The sequence below is a fragment of the Diabrotica virgifera genome, chromosome 8 (assembly GCF_917563875.1).
Source record: "Diabrotica virgifera virgifera chromosome 8, PGI_DIABVI_V3a".
In the NCBI taxonomy this organism is placed as follows: Eukaryota; Metazoa; Arthropoda; class Insecta; order Coleoptera; family Chrysomelidae; genus Diabrotica; species Diabrotica virgifera.
Window position 1 is genome coordinate 8,035,911 of NC_065450.1, and position 14,948 is coordinate 8,050,858.

Sequence of the window (14,948 nt, forward strand, 5' to 3'; positions counted from 1 at the left end):
AAGAAAACGTTTGAACACTGTGCCGCCACTTTTCAGTGGCACATGCGTCGACAGTGGCGCATCAACTTTCCACTTTTGGGCCCGATAAATAAATTATTTATAAATTGACGGCATTAAGACGCAAGATATTAAAAAATATAAGATATAAAAACTGTATGCCTTACAAAAATATTGGTTCTGCAGCGTAAAAAAAAATCATTTTTCGCATATTTTCATTGATAAAAAAATTATAGAAAACTGTACGGCGTGTATGATTTTAAGTAAATATATTTATTTCACAACTATATTTTACTATGCCGTACAAATTCACTGGCCCAAATGCAGTTTTAACGCTTGCTCAACCCTCACTTTTTACATAGAAAAAGGTAATTTATTTCAGGCACCCTAAAACCAAAACATTTAGAAGGTTATATATAAAAATAGTCCCCAAATTATTATGCCGTACATTTTAACTGGCACATGAGGTCACCAATTTTCCGTTTAAGGTTTAGTAAAAAAAATATTGCCTTTTTTCAATTTATTAAAAATAGACTATTAAAAAGCTAATCCCGTATAAATATTGTGGCACGATGAAGCAAAAAGCCTCCAAATCGTTTGCATATTAACTGCAGTAATTTTTTTCATGCATTGTTTTTAAATTTTTGTACGCGCGGCTACCTCACAATCTATTTTGTTTACTTTACCTTACAAATTATTTTTTAACTTTCTATAAAGCCTTGTATATTTTTAAAATAATTCAACGCAAGTAAGTGTTTAATACATAATAACCCGAAATTGAAAAATTAATATGAATTTTTATTTAAATTATACTTCTTTAGGCGCGATTGGTTATTCATCAAGAGAAAAGCAACTTCTTACGTTCGTACACATTTCGTATACACAAAATACCTCATTTTTATATAATAATATAATAATATTATTAATATATTTATATTTATATATATATATATATATATATTTATATAATATTATTATTATTAATAAAAAAAATAATCAAGGATGAAAACCATTTTGCTAATGATTTTAGGCACCGTAAGACTCTATAACTTAAATAGTAAAACCTAAAAGAAAACGATGCTCGGGAATTCAGTGAAGATTTTTAAAATTCACTGCATCTAGGTACAACTGCACTGGAGCTAAGTGCTGGCTAGGTTAAGTCCGGAGCAGTCCATTTTACGAACAAGTGGAGGTAGTCATACAGGAAATCGTAGGAGTCTTTGATATTATAATAATTACTTCCTGTATGACGACCTACCCTCGTTTTTTAAATGGACTGTTCCAGGTCTTACTGCCTATCCGGACATTTTATGTCAATTATAATATTTTATATTATAGTGCAGCGGTTCTCAATCTTTTTGTGTCATGTACCACCAAATACTTTTTATTATTTTTGGTACCACCTAACTGAAATACATATCTAACTAGGTGATCTAATTAACTATAATAGTGGTGCTGATTTTGGCTGTTTTTGCGTTTATTGTACCACCCCAAAAAATGAAATGTACCACCAGTGGTACATGTACCATAGATTGAGAACCGCTGTTATAGTGTATTTTATGTAAGAAATAGGCTTCCATTTTGAGTATTAGTTGGCGATCCAATGCTTGAAAACGAAGGAATTTCGGAAAATTTGTGTACCAGTGAAAATGAAACACAGTCAAAAGTGTGTTTTATTTTTTATTTATCGGGTGACCCTATAAATGATAAACTAAAAGAATTAAATTCGGTTGTGTTTAGTAGATGTGTAAAAGCAATAGAAGTTAGAAGAAATTTACCCCAAAGTAGAGAATCATTCGATTGCTTAAAAATAGAATTACCCACTGGTACAGACATAGAAGAATTTCTACGGATGGAAATTCTGATATATCTATTCTGTCGATCAGTGGTAACTCGAGGTCTACCAGACGGAGCTATATTCCGTATCGAGTTTATTTCCAGGAACTTATTCCACATCCGTGAGACATCACTCTGACAAACACCCACTCTTTCCGCCATGAACCGCTGTGAACGGCCTTCTTCAACTAAATCGATAATTCTTATACAGTCCAACTCAGAAATTGTAGGTAGTACGATTCATTTTTAATGACGTTTTCAAAAATTTCACCAGAATAAATTTTTCAAATGTTTACACCTTGGCAAAACCAGGTCAATTAAATGGGTATTCAAATAAAATAAAAAACCAAAAAAGGTATATTTTTTATAAAAAAGACCCAATAAATATGTGATAAAGATACGGATTTATAAAAGCGTAAACATCGTGAATTAGAGGGGTGACGCATAACTTTTGAAACTATGTGTATAATTACAGTTATGGTTTCAAGTTTATTTTTTGGATATAACTACTGTAGCATTCGTTGTACTGTAAAATTCGTTTATTTCGAAAACGGTTGAGGTTAGCGAGATGAATGTAGTACAATGTTTTTACTCAGAAGTATGTAGAGTGCGGGATACAAAAATTGGAGGTACATATTAAATGAGCGCTGAAAGACGTATGTGGCGCTCTCTGGGTAATACATCATTTTTGGTGCGAATTTAGATTTCCCGTTTCAAAAAACTCCCGCTTACGAAATTTCTTGTTGTTGTCCCATGCCTGCCAGGAAATATTCAAGAATAAATAAAAAAATTTTAACTTTGACACCCTGTATTTCAGTTATTACCAACTTTCCTACTAAGGTAAAAGCTTAAATCGACATACAAAAGTAAACTGAATTACCGTGTTCAATAAGAATTAGGTATATCTTCTTTATGTGGATTATTTGAAATTGTACCGATTAATAATTTTTATTCTGGAGAACCTCAAGCCACGAATCTGAGAATTCTGTGCATTGGTGTGAACCTGGTTCAGTTATTAGTAAGAATAGCACATTTAAATATTTAGTAACTGGGATCAATTATAGTATTAAACATATTTTGAGAAAAACTGTAAACGTTTGTCAAATTTTTATGTGCATAGGAATGCCTGGAACTTTGACAAAACAGGGTTATCGAGAAAATTCAAAATTTGAATCCCACTATATATAAATGATCCATTAAAAATGAACGGCATTATATTTTTTCATCATCATTTGATGTTGTTAATCTTATAAAGTGTGTGCCGTACAGGAATGTATGATTTCATAATGTGATGAAAATTACTTTGGAAATCCTACTTATTTTGGGAAACCCTATAGTTAAAAATGTACGACATGAACATTTTTGTCATTATTAGTCATAGCATATTCTAAAACTATGTGGAAATATGATATTAAATATTATTATAGTAGCTGGGAAATAAATTTTCCAAATAGTAAAATTGAAAAAAAGTAATTATTTGTATTCACCATCAATTTTTTTTATGTCAATGTATTTGTACGGCATTTTCACATACCGTTTATAAAGTATAATAACTAGCTTCTAAAATTTATGCCGTTCAGGAAATAATAATTTTTCACTACAAAAAATGGCGTTTAGTATAGAACACTCAAAATTATGGAATAATTATTTTTTTGCCAAATAATTTGTACGGCACTCATGTTTTTCATCATTTTAGAGCATAAGTAATACTCTGAAATCAGTGCCGTACTTTTCTAAATAATTTTTGTCAATAGGGGTTGAAATGAGAAAATTTACATAAGGGTTGAAACTGTTTAAGCCAGTAGATTCGTATGGCATAGTAAAATATAACTTTAAAATATATATATTTACTTAATATTATGCATGCCGTACAGTTTTCTATAATTTTTTTATCAGTGAAAATATGAGGAAGATGAAATTTTTTTTTATGTTGCAGAACCAATATTTTTGTACGGCATATAGTTTTTATGTCTTATATTTTTAATATCTTCCTTGCGTCTTAATGCTGTCAATTTAAAAATAATTTATTTATCCGGTCCAAAAGTGAAAAGTTTGATGCGCCACTGTCGACGCATGTGCCACTGAAAAGTGACGGCACAGTGTTCAAACGTTTTCTTTTAGGTTCTACTATTTAAGTTATAGAATTTTATGGTGCTTAAAATGGGATCTACGAAAAAAGGTCGCCAACAATTGGTCGAGCGAAAAAATGTCGCGCACATTTGAGCGCGTATCAAAAGGTCGCCGGCGAAAAAACAGCGCCGACGAAATAAGGTCGCGTGCAATTGATCGCGCGAAAAAAGATCGCGTCAGAAAATATGTTTTCATTTGCATACTTTAACTTTCCTTCACACTTAATCCAGGCTTAGGTCAGATTTAGATGATGCAATAGAACTAAAGGATTGCTGTTAAATAATGACCCAAACAGTTAAATATTTTCTTATTAGTCATTTTAACCTATTGGTAAAAAATATTTCGTCAACCCAATATTGACTTCTAAATGACTTTAGTTTTATTTTCCACTTTAAATAATAGGAAAATAATTGGAAGTAAATAATCCTATTTGAAATTGATCATGTAAAATGTTCGACCAATTTAATGGTCGAATTAAGGTAATTTTAACTGTAAATGTTGTAGGGAAAGTACCTAGAGGTATTATTTCACGACTTGGCAGTGTCGCAAAATTTACCCTTGGTTATTTAAGAGTAAGTTTTAATATAAGCTTAATATATTTTACAGGGTATATACTACATATAGATAGGGTAGGTTAAGGGCTACCATCTTTATTAAAATAAAATTTCCCAAATAAAATAATGATATTGTGGTTAAAAATTATATAACAGGCACAATTTCATTAATACATTGTCACTGGTGAGTACTTATTGAAGATATCATAGTTAAAGAATACATTTATATTAATAACAGATTTGCATACTTTAACTTTCCTTCACACTTTATCCAGGCTTAGGACTGGCAGTTAGTAACTGGCGTGTTTAAAAGTTTTTTTAATTTTAATTTTTTTATTTTTTTCTAATTTTTATTTTTTTTTTTTATTTTTTTGTGTTTTTTTAATTTTTATTTTTTTTTTGTTTTTTTTAAATTTTTTTTTTAATTGTTTTTTAGTTTTTTATACTTGCAGTTGAAAATTTTGGGCAATTCCTCTTAAATATTCTAGATTTGGCCGGTTCCCGTATTGCAAACAAATCGTTTTTATTCGCCGCGCTGTATCTTTATAAATTTTTTTTTGAGGTTGTTGGTTTCCAGCTATGTATTGCTCCACTTTTAATCGATTTAAACTCTCTTCTTTCTTTAGCCCCGTAATAAACTTCCATAGATTTGGGTGTGCTGCATTTAATATCGAGGAGAAGCTGTTGTGCCAACCTTCGACAGCATTATTAGTACGCGGTAGATCTTCCTCTATAAATTCGAAGCAATTCCAAAGATTCCTTGGAAACATTGGCGGTCTTCTTTGTTGTCGTCGATCCAATCTGTCTATCCATACATCCTCAAAGTAGTTTATTAAAGGTGTTAGTAAATTTTCATTTTGAGTGTAAAACTCGCTGTCCAGTAGCTCTCCGAATGTTGCAACAACATCTACTTCAGGTACGAAGGCTAGGGCTGCCAATTGTCGCAGATGTAGAGCAAAATTCGCGTCTTCTGTATAAACTTGTTGCAGTCCTGTACCTTGCATGTTTCTCCACAAACATTGTGTGAAATGAAAGAAACATCCACGGATTCTGACTTCAGGAAACTCTTGTTGTAAAGCATTAATTGCTGCTTTTTCATAATCCACCATTATTGTTGTAGGACGTAAACCTGGTCGTAACGTTTTTAATTCATGGAAGAGTCGAGTGTATGTTGCCTGAGTTTTATTAGGAAGTAGAGCAAAAACAGTTGGAATAACGTTGCTATACTGTACGCCATGTATTGTATACAGCTGACCAAACAATAGAGGAGTACATGTGAATGTTCCATCGGCATACCAGTGTTCACAGCTCGCCATCAAAGTTAAATTTCTTTCAGTGGAAAATATTAAAATTCTCTGTTCGTTTGGACCACTGTCAAATAAAAGAAACGGTTCGCCGTTATTGTTTCTGGTGTATTCTTCCGGAATAATAAGCTCTGTTAAGCTTCTTGGATTTGCCGGAATAGCTTCCACTCTTTGGCGTGTGTTCTGAATAGTTCGCTTTAGGGATGAAATAGAAGGTAGCTGCCCAGTTGCACCCACAGACACTTCTTGTGAAACGGTAGCTATGATTCCTTGTGTTGTTAGTTCAACTTGATGAGCCAGTTCTTTCATTCTGTTACAAGCCTTTTTTGCTTCTAATATTGACGCATCGGCAACGTGGTTGTGACTTGTACTTTTCACTACTTCATCTCCCACTGTGTGAACTCTCCCGGTACATTTATGCTTATTGTACTGAGCGCACTTCCAAATTGTCTTTTGATCAATCGTTTTTTCCTTTCTATGAATATATCCATTATACACCAACATATTGGCACCTTTTTGACTCTTTACGTAAGTTAAGACCATCTTGACAAATCGACAAGCTAATGAATAATGAGATATACGATATTTTTCCCATCTTCTTATACATCCAAAATACATTAAAAAGTAATAAAAGTACGTTTCACGAATATGGAATAATAATTACCACATTAGTGAATAACGCACAATTAGACAAAGAACTTTTGTACAATATTTATTTTAGCATTTCCAATAATGTCTTATCGTAATGACTTCATGGAATTCCTAATAAATACCTACACAATAAGGTGCCCTTATCTAAACTACTTATTCTTCACTAATCTGCATAACGACTTTCTACTAAGAACCAATTATGCTAATTACCGGTCTCTGAAAATACCAAAAATAGGTAAACTGGTACCTGGTATTCGTTTGTATGTAATATATACTGTAAATAGAACTATTATTACTGTACATTTTTAACGATATCCGATTAGGAAGAGCAAACACTTTTAAATACGCCAGTTTTTTGCTGACAGTCCTAAGCCTGTAAAAAGTGTGAAGGAAAGTACCTTTCTGAATTTAGATCCATATATTAAAATTATTCACGTAGAACAAAAAAAAATACTTTCTTCATGTTAAAAATTGTTCAATTTTCAAGTATATTCACTTGAATAACCTGAAAATACCATATGAAATAATTTCCCATTCTCCTATATTTCCCATCTTCCTACACATCCAAAATACATTAAAAAGTATTTAGATATACGTTATTTTTCCCATCTTCTTATACATCCAAAATACATTAAAAAGTAATTAGATGGAATTCCAAGACTAATCGGCTCATAATGCATAAAGTTAAAGTATGCAAATAGAATTTCTTTAGAACCTTTTTGAAAACCAATTGAATGGTTTTAATAATGTAAAACATGACGCGATCTTTTTTCGCGCGATCAATTGCACGCGACCTTATTTCGTCGGCGCTGTTTTTTCGCCGGCGACCTTTTGATACGCGCTCAAATGTGCGCGACATTTTTTCGCTCGACCAATTGTTGGCGACCTTTTTTCGCGACACCCCTAAAATGATTAGCAAATTTTTCCTATACGGCTCTTAGTCTACTATATTCGAGTCTTGGTGTAATTGTACGTTCAGATCAAGTTACTCTCCCATATTATTGCCCTAAATAAGTCTTCTTTTCCATCTACTAACATCGAAAACATATTTTTTGTGATCCACTCCAATATTTTGGTTTAGTCTCGCCTTTTTTACTTTTACATTCAAATAATTTGTTTGTCTAGAATTTTATAGGCATTTCATTTTTCTCTTTAATATATTTTAGTTTCTAATATCAATACATTTGTACCAAATAGTAATCTTTTGTAATCATCATATTCTCTTGATATTTGTCTTCACATGTGAATTAAATGTAATTAATATACTCAGTGACATTAGAGGTGTTACACCCAGAAAGAATCATTTCTTGAACTTAATTTTTTGGCAGCACAATGACTATATTTAAAGCAGGCTATGATAACAATGTCAATGTTTTATCTTTTATAGTTTTTGTAAAAATAAAGTTTTATCTTTAAATTTTTTTGTGAAAAGACTCATTCATGAAGGCCGGTTGGTTCAGAAATTTTTAGTTATTATTCCTCAGTCTAATTGTATTCAGTGCAAGAATATGCCTATAGTTCGAAGACACCAAAATTACCACCATTTTAGCGATTTTGACAGGGGTAGAATTATTGCCTATAGAGATATGGGTTTGTCGTATCACGAAATTGGCCGTCGTGTTAATTGTACGGCAATGACAGTTATGCGAGTGTGTCGTGTGTGGACAAACGAAGGTAGAGGAACACGAAGAAGACCAACTGGTCAACCGAGGTGTTCTACAGGGCGTCAAGATGGGTGCTTTAGACTCATGGCTCTGCGAGACCGGTTTGCTACTATACGCATCAAATTGCTGACCAATAGTTTGGAGTATAAGGTAGACTTGTTACTATACGTACCCTATACCGTAGCATTCGAGCCTTTGGACTGTTTTCATACCTCCCACGACGAGTGCTTCCTTTGACTGCGGAATTCAACGTTGGAATTGGTGCAGAGAACGGCAGCATTGGGTGGCAGAATGGCATAATGCAGCATTCAGCGATGAATCGCGATTTTGTTTAGGTACGCATGTTGGTCGTAAGATGATAAGACGCCGCCGTGGAGAGCGACGAGATATCAGGTATGCTGTTGAGAGGTATCTACACAGGACTGTTAAAGTAATGGTTTGGGGGGTTATTGCCTATGTTAGCGGGTCAACACTTTTGTTTATTCGAAGTAGTATGACAGATGCGCGTTATGTTGATGACATCTTACAAACCACTTTACTGCCTTTTCTAGACGGCCGTCGAAACGCCCTGTTTCAGGAAGACAACGCGCCTCCCCATATTGCTTGTCGAACTGTGGACTTTCTCCAAAAAGCTGGCGTTAATTTTATGCCGTGGCTACCCCGTTCACTGGGTTTAAATCCTATTGAACATGTGTGGGATATGACGGGGAGGAGACTGTCCACTAGGCTGGATAGAAAAATCGAAGTTTCGAAAACTGTTTTGGAATAGTGCGCAAAAGTTGCCAACTGGTATTACAAACCTAACCTTTATGTGTGATTTTTTTTAAATATTTCATCTTCTGCCCTCTACCGGGGGTTGAAAAAATAACAAAAATACGAACTGATTTTAATTGAAAAGTTAAGTTATAAGTACATGTTATTATTATAAAAATGACATCCAACTGAAATATTTTTGAAATATGTCATATTTATTCTTCCACCCAGTCCCTACCCTCCCCCTTAATTTTGATTATTTATTTAGTCCAGTCGGGTTAGACGAATAACGAGCCTAACCTTGCATTAGGAGCTGTCCCAAATTTTAATTTTCTAATCTTTAGTGGGGTCAATAGTAGTGTAAATTTAAAATCTCGACTGAATTCGTCCGTTGCGTTAGCCGCCATCTTGATTTTAAACGTGAACCGTTTTTGCTCAATATCTACGCCATTTTCAACTTTTCGACAAAAAGTATAACAACAAAAATTGTTGAAAATGTGATTTTCTATCATTTCTATTGTTACAATTTTTTCCTGCCGTCGATATTTTCCGAGTTATGGCGGAAAATAGTGACAGTTAGAGCATAATTATTGAATTATCTCGTTTATTATTAGTTTTACGACAAAAATGTTGCTATACAAAGATAGAGAGAATTAAATTCTACGCATTTTTGATGTGTTTTATTTTTTTGCTAAAGCTAATATTTAAGGTAGTACGTATGCGGTAATGGCGCGAGCGTAAGACCTGATTATTGAGGCGTAATTCTGTGCTCAGTGCGTAAAGAGAGTTAACTCCTAAAACACTGTTTTGAGATAAACGCGTTTAAAGTTTGAAATAATATGTTCGAGTTATACTTTTCGAGTTTTTACAAGAGTGTATCCCTCAAAATTCTTTTAAACACTTTGGATCAATTAAATATTTATTTCTCTCAATAACATAATCAATAAATAATATAAACAAACCATATAAGTATTATAGAAAAAAATAATAAACTTTTTCTTACATGGACTTAACACAATTTGCACAAATATCATGAACTTAACACGCTTAACGTATAACACAAACTATAACAAAAATCATAAAAAATAATATTTAATAATAGTAGTGGGATATTTAAGATCAAAATATCACGTTTTAATAAATAATAATAATAAAAGAACATTTAGCAAGACAAAAACTTGTGTTTATGCATCATAAACCAAGTAAGTAATAATACAAATTAAGGTTGATATGAACCCTCAATTAATTTGTTTCTGATCCTAGAGATGGCTCTACTGTAGCATGCCATTGTGGTAACATTTTCAACTTAATTGTAGATTTCTACATGATGACTCAGTAATATGTAGAAACCTGAACACTTTTTTATCGTTACACCCATCGGCTCAATTGGCTATGATGCCAAATTGTTTAAACAGTAATTTTATCAACGCCTAATAACAATGTTAATAGCAAGAAACATTTAGTCCATGTTGTGAGGCCGCTCCCGTCTGAAAGAAAATTATGTTTCGGTTTCTTTGCGGAAGGAAATCTGAGGGCGAAATTTTTGGCCAGAAATTGGAAAGAAAGGTATCTTGTCATTTTTCTCAAAAGTTGATAGTTTTCGAGTTAGGGGCGATTTAAAATCTGAAAAATGCGAAAATACGCATTTTCGAAGCTTAAAAGCTCATTTATCTTAATATATCGCACATCCCATTCAATACCGATACAACTGCGGTTTTCTTCTTCTACAAAATAGATATTTTAAGACAAGTAATTGAATATTAGAATATTAGTAATTCAATAGCACACGAATGGATATCTTTTTTGAAAAACAAGCAATATTTAACCATTATAAATATTTGTAAGATATGGCGGTATTGCATTATATTTTTAAATAACTCATCAACCATAACTGCTACGATTATACAGATTAACAATGAAAAACCAGACAAAGTTATAAATGGTAGTTTACTAGATAAATTTATCTAATAATTATAATTATTGTATATTATAAATCACAACAAAGTGAAATTAACTCAACAAATTGAAATAAAATGATTGATGTACATTTGCAATAAGATTTTTTTTTGCATAATTCCAGTAAATGCTCTTTTGTTTTCTCTCTTACAGTAGGAGGCTTTTCGTAGGCTGGTTTTGAGTTATATTGCTCTAAAATATTATTATTATCAGAAAAATGACGAGTAGAAAGGTCAATAGTTTTATAGGTTGTATAGTCAAAGTTAACTTTGTAAAAAAATTTTGTAGGAAAACACTTTTCTACTTTTAAGAATTTCTATATTATTCCATATTACTTTCTCGTTATCCGAATTTTTGGTGAATTTTTGCCCAAAAATTTTTGAAAGGTACTTGGAGTCAAAAAGTCTTCAGCGTCCATTTCATTCCCTTTATAGGGCCTACCGTTTTTCTTTTTGCAGCACTTATTAGAGGTGGCCACTGACATGAATTGAGTTAAACTGTGTTTTTGCTTTCTCGATTACTGCATGCATCGAATCACCCTCATTTTGGGTATGACAAACAGTAAAAAATTTGTGAGTAATGTTATTTATTTCAGCATGCGTAACTGCATATAAGTACATAAGTACCACCAAAACCGCCTTATTCTTATTCTTGCCAACGCAGTTGTCGGAATAAAAAATAATATCTTTTCCTGCAGGTAAAGTAGATAGATAGCTAGAGAGGCATGTTGCAATTTAATTTGCTCCTCGCATAGCAACGGCCTCGTGCCAAAAACAGCAGGAACTGTTTGCGATGCTACTTCGAAAATCGTAAAATTAAAGCAATTGAGACAGGACTTATAAAAAAATGTAGAAATATCTCCGCAATGTGTAGGTAATACTGCTTGCAAATCGAAGCAAGCTACTATGAGTTTATTATTTTTTATGTAGGATTTGTAATATTTTTTGCTTTTTCTTCTCGGCTTCTTTCTTTACTACGAATGTGACGTGTGTATTGTTCTTGGCCTTTTTATTTTTCTTCTTGATTGCATTGTTTATACACCTCATAAGTTGCGCAATGATCTTTCGTCGGTTTAAAAAAAGAAATATTACATTCTGTGTTAAAAAATGTTTCATATGTACATCTTTTGACAGATGGCAACTGCTTTTCTTCTCGTTACTCTTTGTAGTATCTATACATCTAAGCTAAGGTTAATGATCCATCAAGGAATTCTCTACGAGTTTGAGCTCTTAAATAGTGAGACTCTACGCGCTCAAAGCTATTTATGTGTTTTCTTACGGTTTCCTTAAGTTTCTCGTTTATAGTTGTGCGTTTTGATGATTTCCTCTATTATCTTTCTGAACGATGTTATACTCTTTTGACTTAGCCCAACTTGTTCGAATAAATCGATCTCCAATATTAAGGGTATTAATAAAAATATTTTGCATGCTCTTCTCCTTAATTTGTTTATAGTTAAATAAAAACATAAATTGTTTGTCCTATTACTTCCTTCTACAACTCTCCCATACTTCGGAATATTGTGCAAACGTTTCTGTAAAATACCCCTAGCACTCGCAACATGTGGCGGTATTACATTAAAACATATTATATTCTACGTGCAATATCCATACATGATACAGTTAAGGCGCTACAAACTACGTTTTTGAAGTTACGTCACTAATGTTCTCAGCAAGCGACGTGTATTCTCGCAATCTTCAGATTTTAAATCCCTTGTAACTCGAAAACTGTTAACTTCTCAGAAAAATGAGAAGATATCTTTTTTGTTTAGAAGAAGCCAAAAAACCTAAAGAGTTACAGTGCAAAATAGGAGATTGTTGAAATAGACCCTGCTGCATTGGCATTAAAATCGGATCGACGCGCATAATTAACAATTAAAAAACAACGGTCTAAATTGAAGTTAGACCCGATTACTACTCAGAATTTCAAAAATGAATGTTTAAACTTCACTTTAAGGACTTGCCAACCTTAAATATAATAATTTAAATATGAGTTTTTACGCCTCGAAAATGTCTATCTTCGCATTTTTCATATTTTAGTTCACCTCTAACTCGAAAATTATCAACTTTTGAAAAAAATGACAAGATATTTTTCTTGCTTAGAATGACCAAAAAAACAAGAAAAAATATTTTCCTGGACAAAAAATGGTAATCTTGTGAATTTGTTTAGAAACATTTTTTTTAACAATTTTTGCCCAAAAATTTCGCTGGCACTCTTCTGATTTATTTAAAGGGGACATTTTTGAATAGGAATCCGCAAAGAAACCAAATCAGAATTTTTTTAGACGGGAGCGGCCTCACAACATAGACTAATTACATATTATGTTTCTCCGTAACTAAATATTCCAGTTAGTAAGGAATTCATCTTATCTCACACTGACACTGAAAGATGGTAATAAAATTTTACGACCTCTTCCATTCACTGTCGACAAATCATCTAAAAGTGTATTACATTGCACAAATTTTGTTTATACACATAAACCTTTTAACACGTTGACGGACAGTGCGAATGCCTCAAATGTATAATCAAGTGTTGTGATACTATATGAATTTTGCAAAGTAGAATAGGGAAATTGCTAAATTTGTTTTAGCGCTTATAGATTATGGAAACAATATGTTTTTTGTAAACATGTGGACGACGGCCATGGATGTATCATATTTTATATGCATCCTGTAGATGTAATAACAGGATTTTGATTTTAAATTCCGCAAAATATGTTTAAGCAAGGCGAAAACCTCGCGTTTCTTGAGAAAAATATTCCCATGAGATCTTTTTGCGTAATCAGTTTCATGAGATACCTCAGAATAAGACAAAAAAGGTTATAATAAAGATATTAAAAATGACTTAACAGAAAAGATACTGAAAACTATTTCACTAACACCAAAACTAGTTCGTCTCTGTCTTGCTAAGAGAACCGTCGATTTATTGCATTTCGATTTAATGTCCATGATTCAGTTCCATAGTAAAGCACACTGTGTACATAACATTTAATTAGCCTTATTTTGAGGGCCAATATCAGATCTTTGCTGCATAAAATCTTTTTCATTTTCACGAAGTTGGCACGTGCTTTTTCAATTCTCTCTCTTATTTCTGCAGTCTAATCGTTATTTTCTGTGATTATCGTTCCCAAGTAAGTATATTTTTTTACTCTCTCAGACTGCTGGCCGCCTACCGTTAATATTTCATTTATATTGTTGTTCTTGCTATTTTTCATAAATTTTGGTTTTTTGAGGTTAAGGGAGAGTCCGTATTCTCCATTACATATATCTTAATATTTTGTTCATTATTCTTTCTAAGTCTTCCAAGTTGTCTGATATTATGACTGTATCGTCGGTATACCTAATGTTATTAATTAAATTTCCATTTACTTTTATGCCGACTGTCTCGTTTACCAAAGCTTCTTGTGTGATTTCTTCAGAATAAGAACTAAACAATAACGGCGACAGTATGTAACCTTGCCTGGCCCCTCTCCTTTTCTCCATTTGTTCTGACACTTCTCCAAATTACACATTTGATCGTTGGCTGTAGTATAAATGGTATAGTTTATTACTAAAGTTATTATTATGGTATGGTTTATTACTAACGAGGAAGTTATAAATGCCTTAAATCAAATGAAAAATGGAAAATATAGAGACGACGGAATAACAAAAGAGATGATTAGAGATGGAGGTCAAACTACCTTGGAAGCAGTTAAAATCCTAATGAAGAAGTGCCTCTTTGATATTGCTATTCCAACCACTTGGCAAAATGCGCAGCTACTTCTACTACAAAATAAAGGAGGCAAACACAAACTCGAAAATTACAGACCAATAAGTCTGTTACCACATCCGTACAAACTGCTTACCACAATAATGACCAACAGACTATCAGATAAATTCGATAGTTACCAGCCTGTTGAACAAGCGGGATATCGCAAAGGTTATAGTACCGTAGAACACCTACTCCTACAGACAATAAGGACATTTCTCGAAAAGTGTAACGAATACAATAACCCTCTTCATTCAGCATTTGTTGATTACAATAGGGCATTCGATTCCATAGAACTCTGGGCCGTATTAGACGGAATGAATAACGCAAGGATTGATTCCAGATATAGAATATAGAAT

The 14,948-nt window shown here is 32.7% G+C and overlaps 1 protein-coding gene across 2 annotated transcripts in view; it reads left to right on the plus strand.

Annotated features, from left to right (window-relative positions):
• LOC114335583 (esterase B1-like) overlaps positions 1 to 14,948 on the plus strand; it is a 210,499-nt gene that overhangs the window by 186,754 nt on the left and 8,797 nt on the right. The gene's annotated exons all lie outside the window — the stretch shown is intronic.